Genomic DNA, 18,445 nt, shown 5'->3' with positions numbered 1-18,445 from the left:
ATCAATTGACAAGGATAGCTAGTTCCTTATCCATTGGGGTATAGAGTCATATAGATTATTGTTGGAATACTTTTACAATAATTGAGAAGGGGGGAGGGGTGAATTAGTTATTTAAGGTCTAGATGTAAAAACAAAACTTTTTATAGCTTAGTGAACCCATAAAACATTTATCTTCATGCATACATCAATAAGACTGTGCAATCACTTAAAACTTGTAGGTTACTGTCAAATTAACTTGTAGAAAAATAAACATGAAACAAAATAGATTCGTCAATAGACTTGACACAATGATTTACATGGAAACCCCATTTGGGAAAAAACTACTAGTAACATGATACTCTTTTGAAGTGATGCTCTGTGAAAGGTCAATCCTATTAAAGGTTACAATAAACACTATTAAATGTGACCCTATTAAAGGATTTCAATCACCTATTAGGAGTAAGCCTTGTTAGAGGACTTTAGACCATTCTCTTGGAATGTCACCCAATTTAAGGATTTACAAATGACTATTAGTTCAACCTTAATCAAAAGGATTTACCCTAGAATGATATAATTGTTAGAGACTAATAGTAAAGCTTCATCTGAAAATGACTTACAACTTCATTTGTAGATTATAGATTACTGTTCAATCCTCCATTCTGCTTGGCCTTCATACAATGTAGCTCTAACAGCTTGGTTACCTTTCAGGAATTCATATCCTTAAGCCTTCTTTCTTAACATGCCAATGTAGTCTCTTCTCTTAGGTCACTTGATGAAGAAAAAACCTTTGACTCCTTGTCTTCCTTAAGTTCTCACACATTAACTCTTTTGCTTCTAACTAGGCATTCCTATAAATAGGAAATTAAGATCTTTTCTTTCTCATTTTCCATCATCCAAATTAGAGTTAGGATGGATTAGGTAGGATACAATGAATCTATCCCACAATCCTTATCTCTTATAGGAACTTCTCCTTGAATCCTCTTTGAATTTGCCTAAAAATAGTTTACCTTGAATTCTATGCCACCAAATCATCAATCTTATCTTCCACCTAGTTCACAAATTTCAAAAAATCAAAATTGTTAGCTTAGATCTATTGAATTCACAATCTTTTGAATAATATAACCACTCAACATTATCTTGCTTCTGATGCTTGACACATACTACATTTCTTGGCATCATTTGTAAAATTACTTGCCATAAACTAAAGTTTACTTGTGCTTAGCATCAACTAAACTTCACCTCAACATCCACTATTCTACTCAAATACATTAGAATGAACTTTTACTTGACTCCAACTAATTTTTAGCTTGGCTTGCACTAACTTTTCTTGGCACCTACTATCCATTCAGTTAAGCTTGGTAGACAACCTTTGTGTAATTTTTTCTTCTAAACTTTCTTAGTGTAACCAACCTTTGTAACCTTAAGTAGACTATCAATACATCATGTTATCACTGTCTTAACTGATTTTTATACTTCATTATATAATCATAACTCAACCTTTCCTCTAGGTGCTATTGTTACATCAGGTAAGTGCACTAAGTTGTGGTGCCAAAAAGGTGACACATTTTTTTAAAAATTTTCAATAGTGCGTACGCACTATAGTGTGCATGCTCTATGGTTTGGGTAACCCAAGCCATAGTGTGTGCACTATAGCACATATGCACTTTTAAAAACCAAAAATATTATAAATGGGCTACATACCCACAATCCATTCATTTTCAATTATTTTTCCTACTTCTCCTCGTAGTAGTGCATGCGCGAATTGATCAAACCAAGCTTTTCACCACCTACTTTGCAAATATGCCTCCTCGCCATTGAAGTTTGAGATCATGAGCATGCCATATGTCATCTAAATTCCTTTTTGCATTGTTTGATATGTTTTATATATTTTTTTTGTAGTTTTTTTACAATTTTTCTTTAGATTTGTTTATTTATTTAGATTTCAATCAATTTCTTATTAGAAAATGCTAATAATGAACTGGAAAATCCCCAAGAAGCTCAAAACCCTCAAGAAAATCAAAACCAAAACCCTCCAGAAGAAGAACAATAAATTTTTCAACTTGAACCAATTGCAAGACCTCATCCTAGCACATAAGAAAATATAATAAATGAAATAGAAAGAGGCAAAACTGAATTAGAATGACTCATTGGTTAGTTGAAATAATGTGGACGAACCAATCCAATGAGAGCTCAATTGGCATCATCCCTCAAATCCATCAAGACCCACATAGCTTCTATTAGTATTCAATTAGATGTTTGGTGGGTTAAGAGGGATGAACAAAAAAGATATTTTGCAAATAAATTGTCATATCAAGACATTAAAAAAAAATGAAATACCAAAAGATACAATATGTGCATTATTTAGAAAAACTAGTGAACAAAATACTATTAGAGAGGGTACTAAATAGTTTCCCATCCATTGGTGCATACACGATGCTATTAGAAATAATTTTTGGGATAGATGGTGGATGGTTTTTGATACCCCTCCTTGCAACAATCAGGAGGTCCCCATGTATTTTTTAAAGAAATTGTATTGTGATTTTTTCCTTGGGGAGATCCCCAATTATTTTGATATATTAGACTCCCAAGGTAGAGTTGGGGGGTCATCATTTGAGAGGCTAGGGGCATGTCATGACCCTAATGTAGTTAGGGTACCTGTGGTCAAGCCACATGGTGAGCATGTGACTATTCCTTTAGTTATGAAGGAACATGTAGAGGCCAGCACTCTAGGGACCATTAATGCTTTGACACAGACCCTCATTCATTTCATGAGTCCATTTGTTGAGGGGGAGCCTTTTGTGCATCACGGTCACATGTGCACATCATTCTGATCCTTATGCACATTTGGCACTCATGTTGGAGATGGTGTGGATGATGGGCTCATCATTGATCAATTCTTGAATGACACATTTGGCATTGATACACAGATAAATTACAAATATAATTTACTAATTTAATGTCATTTCATATGTATAGTGAATGATTAATTAATTAGTATCTATTGACATTGTTCAAAATTTAGGGTCAGGGTGTTGACATGCCTAGTAGCGATCTCCTAGCCCCATTTTTTGTCCCCTCGATGAGTCTAGAGGTGTGTATCAATTTAATCATTTAAATGAATACATATATTTATTAAGTAATCATATGAAGGATTGACAAAAAAAATTATGCATGTGCATCAATTATCTACAGGAACATCGACATTCACTACAAACTCTGAGCCTAGATGCGACACGAGCTTCGTAGAGGTACATTTGTTTCATGTTAATTTAATTCATTTGATTATATTTGTTTCATGTTTCATGTTACATTTAATTTCTATTGTATAACATGTAGCTCTTAACATCGGAGACTCCTCCTCATCTCCTGCAGTCTGTCGATCATGGAGGGATTGTAGCTATGGCTAGTTAACAGCCATTGACTGAGGTATGAAAGAATTTTCTTGAGTTGTTGTTTATAATAGTTAGTATCAAAATTTCTAATCTTATTTATAAGTTATTATATTGATTCAATTTTTGTAGGGTCTTGTCACACTTGATCATCCATGAGCCTTTGAGGTGGACTTGTAGAGTAAATATATGATGGTAGTAAGAAAATAATTAATTTTGTGCGTACATATATTTGATTTCAATGTATAATAATTATTGATTCATATCTACTTTGTTTGTATCAGCTCAAGTTAGAGAAGAGCCTCAACAAGAGGACAAGTGAGCATGTGAGGAGGACCCCATCATGGCCACCTTCTCCCTCCACATGATGACTAAAGGTCTCTAGAGATTTGTTTCCTTCCCCTCATGGGAAGGAGAATATATAGTTGATAGACATGTACATGTATAAGCATTAGAGACATATATGTTGGATTTTATGTTAGTGGACATATCGGATATACATTTGATGTATATATATGACATTTTATATTTGATGTATGACATTTATTTGATGCATGACATTATTAGACTTATGACATTATTGTTTAATATATGATATATTTGTTCATGTATGACATTATTGGTTATCATAATATATTATGTGTTTGTTAATGTACATGACATTATTGGTTATCATTTTTTATTATATGTTTGTCTTTGTATGACATTAAATTAGATATGTTTGTGTATGGAATTAAATTAGATATGCTCATGTACAACATTAAATTAGTTATGTTCATGTATGACATTAAATTCAATACCTAATTAGTTTGAAACTTTCATAGAATATTGATTAACAATAAACTGTATCATTGTTTAAACATAAGTTTATCACTTCCAATATGTCATCATCATATGATTTATGATCTTGTTCATGTTTAAAGTTTTCCTTCTCTGTCATTTTTTTATCAAATTTAATTCAATACCTAATCAGCTTGAATTTTTGATACAATATTAATTAGCAATAAACTTTGTTAGTGTTAAAATAGCTATTTTATCCCCATGCTTATGTTTGAACTTGGTGTGGGGCCTTGTGTTATCTTCTAGCTTTGGGGAGTGGAGTAGTAAGGTTCCATGGTTGGGTGAAAATTCTCTTATCCATTGAGTATTTTTCTAGAGTTTTTCACGAGCCTTGGATGATCTTTCTTCACACATTCCAATTTTGCATCTTTTTTTGTGTGTGACTAGATGTTACAACATCATATTTTTGTATCATGACTATGATATAATAGTTATGTATCCATTTTGTATAGAGATCATGTTGGAGGAGAAAAATGTTAGAAGTATATGAAAACATGATATATAATTATTACTTGCTCCTTGTAATATGTATATGTACACATGCTTAGTTGTAATGAAGAAGAATGAGTATATCAAGATGATTGCCCTTGGTATGCTTATGTGATTTTTACACTATCTAATTATAATAATGGATTCAATTATTTATAATTAAATCTTGTTCATATATTTATGATGGTTTTTACTTATGGGAACTTATGTATGTGTTTCTAGTAGTGATGTTTGGGAACCTATAAGAACTTGGTTGTTGATTTAATATAGAATATTCATATATTTAATCAATGAGATATATCAAAATATTTAATGTTAGAAGAATTGAAAATGAAATGTATGTGCTTTAATTTTGTGTTAAAAATAGAATAAAATTTATTCCACTTTTACCCTTATTAGTTATGTGATCTCTTAGGTTCCTTGCTAGGGGGTACAAGGAAGAATTACTCTTTAGATTTCTTAGATTACTGGATGGATTTCTTGTAATATTGTGGTTATTGAAATTGAGACTTGTGATGCCTTTGATTCTTTAGGTGTAGATAGGCCACAAAACTTACAAGCAAGTTAAATTTACTACTAGTCTATTTTACTTTTTAAATAACATATATATATATATATATATATATATATATATATATATATATATATATATATATATATATATTAGAAATAATCATTCTTCAAGAGTGAAAACAAAATTTCAATTCAAAACATAAATGATTACATATAGCCAAAAATTTATCATTTTCAATTTATATCATTGTCATATTGATTTATGATCTTCTTGTTCATGTTTAAAGCATGCCTTCTACGTTATGCATCTAAACATTTATCATAAATTTTCATTAGAAAAATATAATGAATTTGAAATTGAAAACAATACATTACATTAATTCCAAGGTCTATTTATGATGTAGAGCATAATAAGATTCTCAAGGTTTCATTAATTCCATATGTTAGATCTACCATCATAGAATACCAATTGTAATGGGAAATCACATGTATTCCAATGCATATATTTGCTTATATGCACAACTAGTCAATGTTGTACCTTATAGAAGATAGAATTTTATAGGTAGAATGATGCAGAGGTTAGGGTACAATAACACAATGCTGATGTCAATCCAACAAGATAGATTATACACCCAAACTTCTACACCTTGACACAACAATAACACTAAGGGATAATCATTAATCCATACAACTTTGCACTAGAAAACTTGGCTTCACACCCATGAATTGTGGATTCTCACAAATAAGATTGATCAAAATGTTAAGGGGTTCATCCCAAAACTAAAACCAAGGAACCATTGCCAAATAGCAACCCAAGCATGAATTTCATAACTCTGTCCTCATAATGCAACATCTAGGCAAGTAGCCCTTCCAAAGACAAATTAGGAAACAAGTACCATATCTTCCAAAAGAAATTAGGAACTAATTAGCATTCCAAGAACCTTTATTTAATTTTTTATATCCCCAAAAGGGAAAGTGTTGAAACCATTTACAAGCCTTCCAAAACAGGACTGTTATACAGGCCTAATTGCCCCAATTAGGTCACCTTAACAAAGGAAGTACCAAAAATCTAGTGAGAAAGACCAAACAAATGCATCAAATGATTAGGTTAGGACAAGGGAAGATAGATTCCAAATTTTCACTTATTGGTTCAAACCCCAAGGCATGCAAATTAGAAAATTCCATAATGTAGTAGAGTTGTCACATGGTAACGCCAACTCATTTGTAGAAATTTTGTAAAGTAGACCAAATGAATAAGATAATCTTGTCAAAACTTAAGAGACAAAGAGGAACATCATTAACAAAACAAAAAACAAAAAACAAAAAGGGGTATGATTTCCTTAGTAATATTTTTGTGTTTCAATATGAACTAGACAAAAGATATAATTGAATGGTTTAGGAGGTTTGTCTGGCATGCTAGTTAATCCTATTAAAAAATACTTTGCTTCTTCTCATATATTTACCTATTTGTGTATGTGTACACCTCATAAATCAATCAACTGTCACCATGGAGATTGGATATCTATGTATATGCTAGGGTAGTTCAAATGGTCTAGCAAATTGTGTTATTGATAAGTAGGTTTAGATCTTTTTTTGCAAGTCAAATTGTGATAGTACTAATGGAATTCAAGTGTGTAATTTTTTAGTCAATCTCATTATCCCATGTTTCATGAGTATTGGGACATAAGAACCCATCTCTTGTGAGAGTGAATAGAACACTTAGCGCTCCTTGGATCTAGGTGATTCAAATAGTGTTTGCTATGTTGAAACCTGTATTTTCTGTCGAAACAACAAAATGTACAACAGACCAAAAGTAGAGAATGGATGAAATGGGACACAAACTTTCTTTTTTACCATTTTTCGGTGATTTGACATAGTGTGTACACACTATAAAGAGCATATGCACTATAGTGTGTACACACTATGTCAAAACACATCTCTCCCTATCCCACCATCCCCCATCCCCTACTCTCTCTCAACCTCTCTCTCCTCTCCCATCCCCTACTTTCTCTCTCACTCTCCCTCTCCTACTCCTTCTCCCATCGCCTACTCTCTCTCTCCCATCCCTTTCTCTCTCACTCTCTATCCTTTCCCATTCCCTAAATTGTGATAGTACTAATGGAATTCAAGTGTGTAATTTTTTAGTCAATCTCGTTATCCCATGTTTCATGAGTAGTGGGACACAAGAACCCATCTCTTGTGAGAGTGAATAGAACACTTATCATTAATTGGATCTAGGTGATTCTAATAGTGTTTGCTATGTTGAAACCCATATTTTCTATTGGAACAACAAAATACACAATAGACCAAAAGTAGAGAATGGATGAAATGGGACCCAAACTTTTTTTTTTACCATTTTTGGGTGATTTGACATAGTGTGTATGCACTATAACCAATAAACAATATAAAGAGCATATGCACTATAGTGTGTACACACTATGTCAAAACACATCTCTCCCTATCCCACCATCCCCCATCCCCTACTCTCTCTTAGTCTCTCTCTCCTCTCCCATCCCCTACTTTCTCTCTCCCTCTCCCTCTCCTACTCCCTCTCCCATCACCTACTCTCTCTCACTCTCCCTCTCCTACTCCCTCTCCCATTGCCTACTCTCTCTCTCTCCCATCCCCTTCTCTCTATCATCTCCCATCCCCTACTCTCTCTCTCCTCTCCCATCCCCCACTCTCTATGTCTCACACACTCCCATCCCCCCTCTCTCTCGGGATACTCTCTATCCCATCCCCTACTCTCTCTTTCTCTCCCTCTCCCCTCTTCCATCCCCTACTCTCTCTCTCTCTCTCTCTCTCTCTCTCTCCCCTCTCCCATTCCCTACTCTCTCACTCTCCCTCTCCCACTACCTACTCTCTCTCTCTCTCCCTCTCCCACCACCTACTCTATCTCACCCTCTCTCCTCTCACATCCCCTACTCTCTAGATCTCTCTCACACACTCCCATCCCCCCTCTCTTTCTCCCTCTCCCAATCTCTCCCACTACCTACTATCTCTCTCTATCACTCTCTCTCTCCCTCTCTATGCTATCTCTCCCATCCCCTACTCTCGCTCTCTCTCCCATCTCCCTACTCTCTCTCTCTCACTCTCCCATCCCCTACTCTCGTTCTCTCTCTCTCCCCCATCTCGTTCTCTCTCTACCACCTCCTAATCTCTCTCAAACTCTCTCCCATCCCCTACTCCCTCTCTTACACACACTCCCATCCCCCTCTCTCTCCCTCTCCTACTCCCTCTCCCACCACCTAGTCTCTCTCTACTTTCTCTCTCCCCTCTCCTACCATCTAATCTCTCTCACTCTCACTCTCTCTCTCACTCGCATTCTCTCCCTCTCTACTCTCTCTCTGCCACCCCCTACTCTCTCTCACAGTTCACACTCTCTCCCATCCCCTACTCTCTCTCTCTCTCTCTCTCTCTCTCTCTCTCTCTCTCCCTCTCTCTCTCTCTCTCTCTCTCTCTCTCTCTCCCCCCTCTCTCTCTCTCTCTTTCTGACACACATTTCCATCCCTCCTCTCTCTCCCTCTCCCATTCCTTCTCCCATTTCCTACTCTCTCTCCCATCCCCTACTCTTTCTTGAGCTACTCTCTCTCTTTCACACACATGCACTCCCATCCTCCTCTTTCTCACTCTCTCTCTCCCATCCCCTACTCTCAATCTCTCTCTTCCACCCTATACTATCTCTACCACCCCTACTCTCTCTCACACTTCCTCTCTCTCCCATCCCCTACTCTCTCTCTATCTCTCCCTACTCTCTCTCCCCTCTCCCATCCCCTACTCTCTCCCTCCCTCTCCCACTACCTACTCTCTCACACCCTCTCTCCTCTCCCATCCCCTACTTTCTAGATCTCTCACACACACTCACGTCCCCCCTCTCTCTCCCTCTCCCACTCCCTCTCCCACTACCTACTATCTCTCTCTCACTCTCTCTCCCTCTCTACTCTCTCTCTCTCCCATCCCTTACTCACTCTCTCTCCCATCCCCCTACTCTCTCTCACAATCTCTTCCATCCCCTACTCTCACTCTCTCTCCCATCTCATTCTCTCTCTGTCACCTCCTACTCTCTCTCACACTCTCCCATCCCCTACTCTCTTACACACACTCCCACCCACCCTCTCTCTCCCTCTCCCACTCCCTCTTTCACCACCTAGTCTCTCTCTCATCTGCTACTCTCTCTCTACTCTCTCCCCTTTCCCATCACCTAATCTCTCTCTCACTCTCACTCTCTCCCTCTCTACTCTCTCTCTACCACCCCCTACTCTCTCACACATTTTTATACTCTCTCCCATCCCCTACTCTCTCTCTTACACACATTTCCATCCCCCCTCTCTTTCCCTCTCCCATCTCCTACTCTCTCTCTCCCATCCCCTACTCTCTCAAGCTACTCTCTCTCTCCTCCCTCTCCCATTCCCTACTCTCTCTCTTTCACACACATGCACTCCCATCCTCTTGTCTCTCACTCTCCCTCTCCCACTCTATCTCCCACTGCCTACTGTCTCTCCCCATCCCCTACTCTCAATATCTCTCTCCCATCTTGTACTCTCTCTCTCCCCATCCCCTACTCTTAATCTCTCTCTCCCACCCTATACTCTCTCTGCCACCCCTACTCTCTCTCACACTTCCTCTCTCTCCCATCCCCTACTCTCTCTCCCTCTTACATACATTCCCTTTCCCCCCCTCTCTCTCTCTCTCCCACTCCCTCTTCCACTACCGACTCTCTCTCTCCCATCCCCTACTATGTCTCTCTTATACAAACTCCCATTCCCCCTCTCTCTTCCACCACCTACTATCTCACTCTCACTCTCTCCCTCTCTACTATCTCTCTCTCTCCCATCCCCTACTATGTCTCTCTTATAAAAACTCCCATTCCCCCTCTCTCTTCCACCACCTACTATCTCACTCTCACTCTCTCCCTCTCTACTATCTCTCTCTCTCCCATCCCCTACTATCACTCTCTCTCTACCACCCCTACTCTCTCTCACACTCTTACACTCTCTCCGATTCCCTACTCTCTCTTACATACACTCCCATCCCCCCTCTCTCTCCCTCTTCCACTCCCTCTCCCACAACCTGCTCTCTTTCTCTCCCATCCCCTACTCTCTCTCTATCTCTCTCCCCTCTTCCATTTCCTACTCTCTCTCTTTCACACACACACCCATCCCCCTCTCTCTCCTCTACCATCCCCTACTCTGTCTCTCACTTTCTCTCCCTCTCCCACTCCCTCTCCCACCACCTACTCTCTCTCACTCTCACTCTCACTCTCTCCCTCTCTACTCTCTCTTTGCCACCCCCTACTCATTCTCACATTTTTATAGTCTCTCCCATCCCCTACTCTCTCTCTCTCTCTCACACACACATACATTTCCATCTCTCCTCTCTCTCCCTTGTCCACTCTCTCTCCCACTACCTACTCTCTCTCTCCCATCCCCTACTCTCTCTTGAGCTACTCTCTCTCCCCCCTCTCCCATTCCCTACTCTCTCTTTCACACACATGCACTCCCATCCTCCTCTCTCTCACTCTCCCTCTCCCACTGTGTCTTCCACTACCTACTCTCTCTCTTCCCCATCCCCTACTCTTAGTCTCTCTCTCTCTCCCATCCTATACTCTCTCTCTCTCCCCATCCCCTACTATCAATCTCTCTCTCCCATCCTATACTCTCTGTCTGCCATCCTTACTCTCTATCACACTCTCACACTCTCTCCCATGCCCTACTCTCCCTCACACACACACACTCCCATCCTCCTCTCTCTCTCTCCCTGTCTCCCTCTCTTGCTCCCTCTTCCACTACCTAATCTCTCTCTACCATATCATACTCTCTCTGCCACCCCTACTCACTCTCTCACACTTCCTCTCTCTCCCATCCCCTACTCTCAATCTCTCTCCCCCATCCCATATTCTCTCTTTTCCACCCTTACTCTCTCTCACACTTCTTCTCTCTCCCATCCTATACTCTCTCTGCCACCCATACTCTCTATCCCTTCCTCTCTCTCCCATCCCCTACCTTCTCTCTATCTTTCTATCTATCTCTCTCTCTCTCACACACACATAGCCATCCCCCCCTTTCTCTTGCTCTTTCTTTGCATCTCTTCTTCCTTCTTTATGCACTACTTAGGTCTCAATAGTGTGTGTGCACTATAGCATGCATGTTCTATTGAGAGCCAAATTCAAAAGCTTTAAATAGCTTGTACATGATATAGCATGCACACACTATAGGGGGTATGCACTATTCAAAGCTTTACCAAGCCTAAGGCTTGGTTTTGCCTTGGAGATCCAACCTAGAGGTTTGGAGTTTATAAATAGGTTTGAGATGTGTTTTGCTACAAACATACAAAAAATGATTGATTTTTCTTGTGTGCTCTCCTTCAGGATTCCTTGTGGTTGGAGATCAATAAGATTAGGTTACATGACATTGTAGGTCTCTATGTTAGCTACATAACCATATAATTTTTTTTTAATTTGAACTATTTCAAGCCTTTCATCTATAATTTATTTTGAATGTATGTCCTTTTTTTGTCAAAAACCACCATGTACTAATTGGGCTATAGATTTTAGCTCATTCATCAAATTGTGCAACAACTTAACTTTTTAGAAACTAGACTCCATTCTACACACTTTGAAAAAAGAAGTTTTGATTTTAGATTAGTTTTCAATTATTTCTAGGGAGAGCACATAGATATTTCACATTTTTGAGATGTTTCTAGTTTAAAAATTTATTTAAAAAAATAGACATTATAAAATTACCTAAACAATCTAGGATAAACTACATAGTGTTAAGTAACTTTTGACTAGAGCGATTAAAGAATTTCAAAAAAAAAGTTAAAATTTTAGAGGGGCCACACTTTGTAGTGTGTTATGTTTTTTTTGGAATAAGTAGTACCACTTTTTGTGGCCCCCTTTTTTGAGGACCTAAAACTAAACCATTTTGAAAAAAAAAATAGTAGTTTAGAAACTAGATTCAAAGGACTACAACATATTTTTTTGTCATATCTTAAAATTTTGATCATAACTATCTTCAAATTCTTGTTGAAGCTTAGAAATTGCTGATTTTAGGAAAAAGGTGTCCACTTATACCACCCTTTTGGCACCACAACTTGGTGCACTTACCCCATCCTTTGATCAAATCATCTTCATTAATCAACTAAGTGTTAGTGCTTAAATTATATAAGCAGTTGTCTTATCAGCAAATAGCAAGTTTGACATTACTGACAAAATAATGATTGAAACATTCAATCTTCTTCAACAATCTCCTTCTTGTAATATAATCACAATAATCCCGCTCAATAATGATCTTTTTCAATCTAATCTCAATAATCTCCCTCTTTGGAATTGATGGAAAACCAAACTAATCAACCATATGGAAAAAAATCTTGTTCAACCAAACTGACTACGTTAAATCAGTAAGACAATACCAAAAAGAGAAATAATTCCTTGTATTGAAATCTCTCCCTCTATTAGAAGCTTCCATCTTCTGAATAGGTTACAAAACTCTTTTAAGTCATCCTTATAACTCCCTCTTACTATATCTCCCACTTAATAGGTAGATGTTAGGATTTATCCCTCTTTAGTAAATCTTTTGAAAAAAAATTATCTCCTTCTAAGATCCATTTTATATTTCTCCCTCTAATTAGTAAAACTCTCCTTTAGTAATTATATTGGCTTGATCAACAATTCATCAATCAACAATCTCTCCATCTCCCTTGGAAATTATCTCTTGATATCTCCCTCTTGATCAGTAGTCTCTCCCTCTTTGACAACAATGCCAAAGACTTGAATCTTAACATGTAGATATAGGTTTCTTTAGTTTCTCCTTTTGTCAACTTGCTTGTGACTGATTTGAATTTTTAGCTTTTTTATTACTTTAGGTAGCTCCTAAAGTAAGATCCTCTACATCAATTTGTAACATATGAAAATCAACTTTTTTGATGCAAGGAACTCCTCTTGTTACTTAGATAGCCTTTGATAGGGGTATCACCCCTAGTTTATGCAAGGAAACTCAGGTGTGGAAAAAACTTCCTACACTAATCCCTTAAGGAAAGTATTATGTAAATTCTTATTAAATCCTTACAAATTTAGATTCAATAGTATGTAGACAATAATATTGCAGTCAACCATGAATACAAAAATAGATAGAGAAAGAAAATACATAAACACAAAGATAAGCCAATGGGAAAAAAACTTTTGGTAAAATAGCCCCACCCCTCCAAAACCTACACAATGTATTATCTTCAACACAAAGGTTACAACACAATTGTAGTGCAAGTTCTTTTAGGATCTGAAAGACTAATTCAGTAGAAACCAACAATACACTTTTCACTTTCTCCTATCTACAACCCTAAAGACACTTATATCATGCACTTTCCATTTTTAGGGCAACTTCCAAAGAACAACCATATTAGGGTTTCACCATTCTCTAGAAAAGTAGGAACCCAAAATCTCACACGCTAGGTGGAGACTCGAGTGTACAATACTTGATGATCAATTGCCACATGTCTTAACATCTTCACCCACCATCAAATCTTCCAAAGATAGCTTTTACGTGTCATAGGAATCAATCATAATCATTTTAGTCATGATATCCTTACACACAATTCAAGATGCCGACACATGCAAGTGGAGTGACTCATCAACATGCCAACTAGACATGTACGCTCACACTTAATTACATTATTTGCAAAAAATACATTTACAAAAAAAATAATAAGAATAGAAATTATCCAAGGTTGAGACACCTTATTCCTAACATTCTCCCACTTGTCAAACACCTTGTAAGAGCAACAAGAACATAATAGGAACTAACTGCTATAGGACAAAAGGCCCATAGACTACGAACACCATCTAAACTTCTTTATGTCTACTAGTTTCAACAATGCATCTACAACATTCTTTATACTATCTACCTTCTCCAAATTTACCTTTCCATCTTCCACAATATCTCTGACAAAGTAAAACTACACATCAATGTGTGTTGTTCTGGCATGGGAAGTTGGATTCTTTGCAAGGAAAATAGGACTTTGGCTATTACACCAAATAGTAATATATCGTACATGAACATCAATATCATAACACAATCTCCTAAGAAAAATGGCTTCCTTACAAGCATGAGTAGTTGCCATGTACTCAACTTCTATAGTGGACAAAGAAACCATAGGTTCTAACATACTCATCCAACTAATGGAAGCACCAAACATAGTTAATACATAAGCACTTGTGGATCTCCTATTGTCAATATCAGCTACCCAATCTGAATCCACAAACCAACGAATACAAAGTAAATGTGGAGCTCCAAAAGAGTTACCACGATAACAAATGGAGTAATTTGATGTACCCCTCAAATATTTGAATACTCACTTAACTACATCCCAATGTACCTATCCAATATTAGCCATAAATTGGCTTAAATCTCCCACTACTTGGGCAATGTCTAGTCTAGTATAGACCATAGCATACATAAGACTGCCAACTATTCTAGCATAAGATACCCTACTCATGTCCTCCACTTCACTAGGAGATTTTGGATAATCATCTATAGATAACTTTTTTCCCATAGAAATAGGAACACACAACGGTCTACAATCTTCCATGTTGAACTTGTCCAACATAGACTTTACATACTTATTCTTACTCAACCAAAGTTTTCTGTTAGACTTATCTCTCCTAATTTCCATACCCAAGATGTACCTTGCTGCCCCAAGATATTTCATCTCAAATTGTGCTAACAACTCAAATTTAAAATCAAAAATCATACCCTTACCCTTCCCAAATAGCAACATAACAACAACATATAATGTAACAATAAGAAGGCAATTATTTTCAACTCTAAAGTAAACACAATGATCTGATCTCAATCTTACAAATCCAATTGATAACACAAAGGCATCAAACTTAAGATACCACATCCCAAGAGATTTTTTCAAACCATATAGAGATTTCTTTAATCTCCAAACCAAAGATTCTTTACCTTTAACAATGTAGTGCTCAAGCTGTGACATATAAATCTCTTTCTCCAAATCACCATGAAGGAAATTTGTCTTCACATCCATCTATTCTATCTCTAACTCATATGATGCAACAAAAGATAATAGAATTCTAATCGATGCCAACTTTGCAATAGGATATAATATTTCACCATAATCTATTCCATCTACTTGTGAGTACCCCTTCACAACCAATCTAGCTTTGTACCTTTCAACATTGCCATTTGCATAAAATTTCTTCTTGAACACCCATTTGCTACCAATAGGTTTCTATTCTTTAGGAAAAGGTACAAGGTCCCAAGTTTTTTTTTTATGCAATGAATCTATCTCATCATCCATGGCCTCAATCTAGGAACCTATGTCTTCCTTATCCAAAGCCTCTTTCATAGATCTAGGCTCATCAGTGTTAGTAATCAAAGCAAAGGCACAACTAGAATCTAACATAGAATAACCAAACCTTTCTGACTGCTTTCTTACTCTTATGGATCTCCTCAAGGGTTGAGGTTGAGGTTGTTCTTGCTCTTCTTCTAAACTATTAGAGCTACTAGAGGTCTCCTCATTATTAGACCCAACATGGTCTTTCTATTTAGTCTTCTTAGGGGTAGGAGGCAACTAAAAAATATCTTCTTTCTTCTCTTTTTCATCTAGTTGTAGCACAATAGGAGAAGATGTTTTCTCTCTAAAGATAGCATTTCTACTATACAACAGCTTACTAGTCATAGGGTCCCAAAGCTTGTATCCCGTTACACCAACACTATATCTAATGAAAATACATTTGACAGCTTTATTTTCTAACTTAGATCTTTTCTCTTTGGAACATGTGCATAAGCTTCACAACCAAAAACAATAAGATGTCTAATTGAAGGCTTCTTACTAGACCACACCTCCATGAGTGTCTTACCAACAAGAGTTGATGTAGTAGATTTGTTAACTAGATAGTAAGTAGTGGCCACAACCAGACCACACCTCCATGAGTGTCTTACCAACAAGAGCTTATGTAGTAGATTTGTTAACTAGATAGCAAACAGTGGCCACAACTTCAGCCCAAAACTTTTGTTCAAGACCAACTCCACTAAGAATACTCTTATCCTTCTTCATTAGTGTCCTATTCATTTTTTCTATAACTCCATTTTTTTGTGGGGTATAAGGAGTTGTCTTATGCCTCTCGATAGCTCATTCTTTATAGAATTGTTCAAACCCTACTGAGCAAAACTCACCACCATTGTCAATTCTCACATACTTAATCTTCTTACTAGTTTGATTCTCTACAAGGGCTTTAAATTCCTTGAACTAACTAAAGACTTGTCTTCCTTTTCAAGAAATAAATCCTTGTCCTTCTACTATAATCATCTATGAAAGATACAAAAAATATAGACTTGGAGATTGAAGGAACTTTTATAGGACCAAATACATTAGAATGAATAAGATCGAAAATATTAGAAGATTTTTGAGAACTAAAGTAAAATTGAACATGAATTTTTTTACCATAGACACAGTGTTCATAGAAGTCAAACTTGAGATTACAATATTTTAACCCCTCAATGAGGTTCTTGCTTTTTAGGGTTCTAAGACCCTTCTCACCAATGTGGCCAAATCTCATTTTCCACAACATTGTCTTTTCGACAGGAATCTTTCCTTCCAATGTGTTTGTACCCTTAGGTACACATGTTGCACTACCATCAGAACCAATAACCACACTCTTCTTTACTACTCATTCAAATGGTGGGGATGAAGTGATAGCTGCTCTCTTCTTTGAAATAGAAGAACTATTGCACTGAGAAATGCATGCGTCAAGTTGAAATACAGTACCTCTCCTAGTACCCTTAGCAAGAAACATAGCTCCTCTCATCATCTTCCATCCATATTTAAAAAAACCAACTTGCACACCTACATCATTCAGCACACTTATAGATAATATGTTTTGTGCCAAACTAGGGATGCATATTGCCCCATTAATCTCCTTTACTCATTCATCAAGGAATCCAATAATGACCCATCCTCATCCAAATATCTTTAGGTAAGCATCATCATCCAAGTAAACCTTTCCACCATTGAAAACTTTGTACTTTGAGAATGAACTTTGATGAGAGATCATGTGGAAAGAAGCACCTAAGTCTATCAACCACACATCATTAGATGTATGTGCTAACAAGGCTGCAATGAAAGCATTGCCATCTTCTTGAGATTTCTATGAACCTAAATTTGAGGTCTTCTTTTTCTTCTTTGTCTCTTTACAATCTTTATAGAAGTGCCCAATCTTATAATAGTTCCAAAATTTTATCATGGACTTTCTAGGAGTCTTTGATTTTTCACAGGATTTGGATCTACCCTTCCTAGACTTCTTGTCATTTTGCTTCCCTCTGTCATTAGATCTCTCATGAATAGAAAGAGCTTCCTTAGTTGAATTTGATGACTTTCTCCTTGTCTTCTCAAATATTAGCGAAGACACCACATCATCCATTCTAAAAATGATTAATGTACTTCTAGGAGACATCACAAGATGGTGCCATGACTCTGGAAAGGAACATAATAGGGTCATACATTGATCCTCCTCTTCTATCTTGACACCAGTTGATGTCAACTATGTAATCAATAAATTGAAAGCATTTAGATGATCTATAATAGATCCTCCTTCCTCCATTCTTAGAGAATACAACTTCTTCCTCAGGAACAACTTCTTCACCAAAGATTTGGCCTGATACACACACCCAAGCCATGTCCACAAACAGTTTGTGGTCTTCTCATCAAGAAATTTCAAGTGAATTGAATCACCTAGATAGAGTCTAATGAGATGATGCAGGAGAATCTTGCATGGGAAAATTATTGGAAAAAAGAAAAAATTGAAAAAAAAAATCTGGAGGAGAGAGAAAGTGACAAAAATTAGAGGAGAAATAATAATAAAAAATTAAAAAGGGGAAAAAGGAGAAAAGAAACGAAAAGGGGATTTCTATTTTCAAGGTGCATAGGTGTCATAATAGAAAAATTTAAAAAAATAAATGGTTGTCATTCCATTTATCGAGGTGTGTGGGTATAATTCTAGAAAGTTATGAAAATTGTAGAAAGTTGTGGATATTGTAGAAGGTTATGGAATTCTAGAAGTTTTTGGATAAGTCATGCATGGGGTGGTAAGTGCCTATTTAAGCAAGGCATATGAGAATTTATAATCAAGCTTGAGGAAAAGGTGGAAGCTCGAGAAGGAGAAGCTCGAGAAGTAGAAGCTTTGGAAGGAAAGCTTGGAAAGGTGAAAGTTGGAAGGTGTG

Source organism: Cupressus sempervirens, chromosome 3, assembly GCF_028749045.1.
Source record: "Cupressus sempervirens isolate cs-2001-9-10 chromosome 3, ASM2874904v1, whole genome shotgun sequence".
In the NCBI taxonomy this organism is placed as follows: Eukaryota; Viridiplantae; Streptophyta; class Pinopsida; order Cupressales; family Cupressaceae; genus Cupressus; species Cupressus sempervirens.
Note: the sequence above shows the minus strand (reverse complement) of the source record.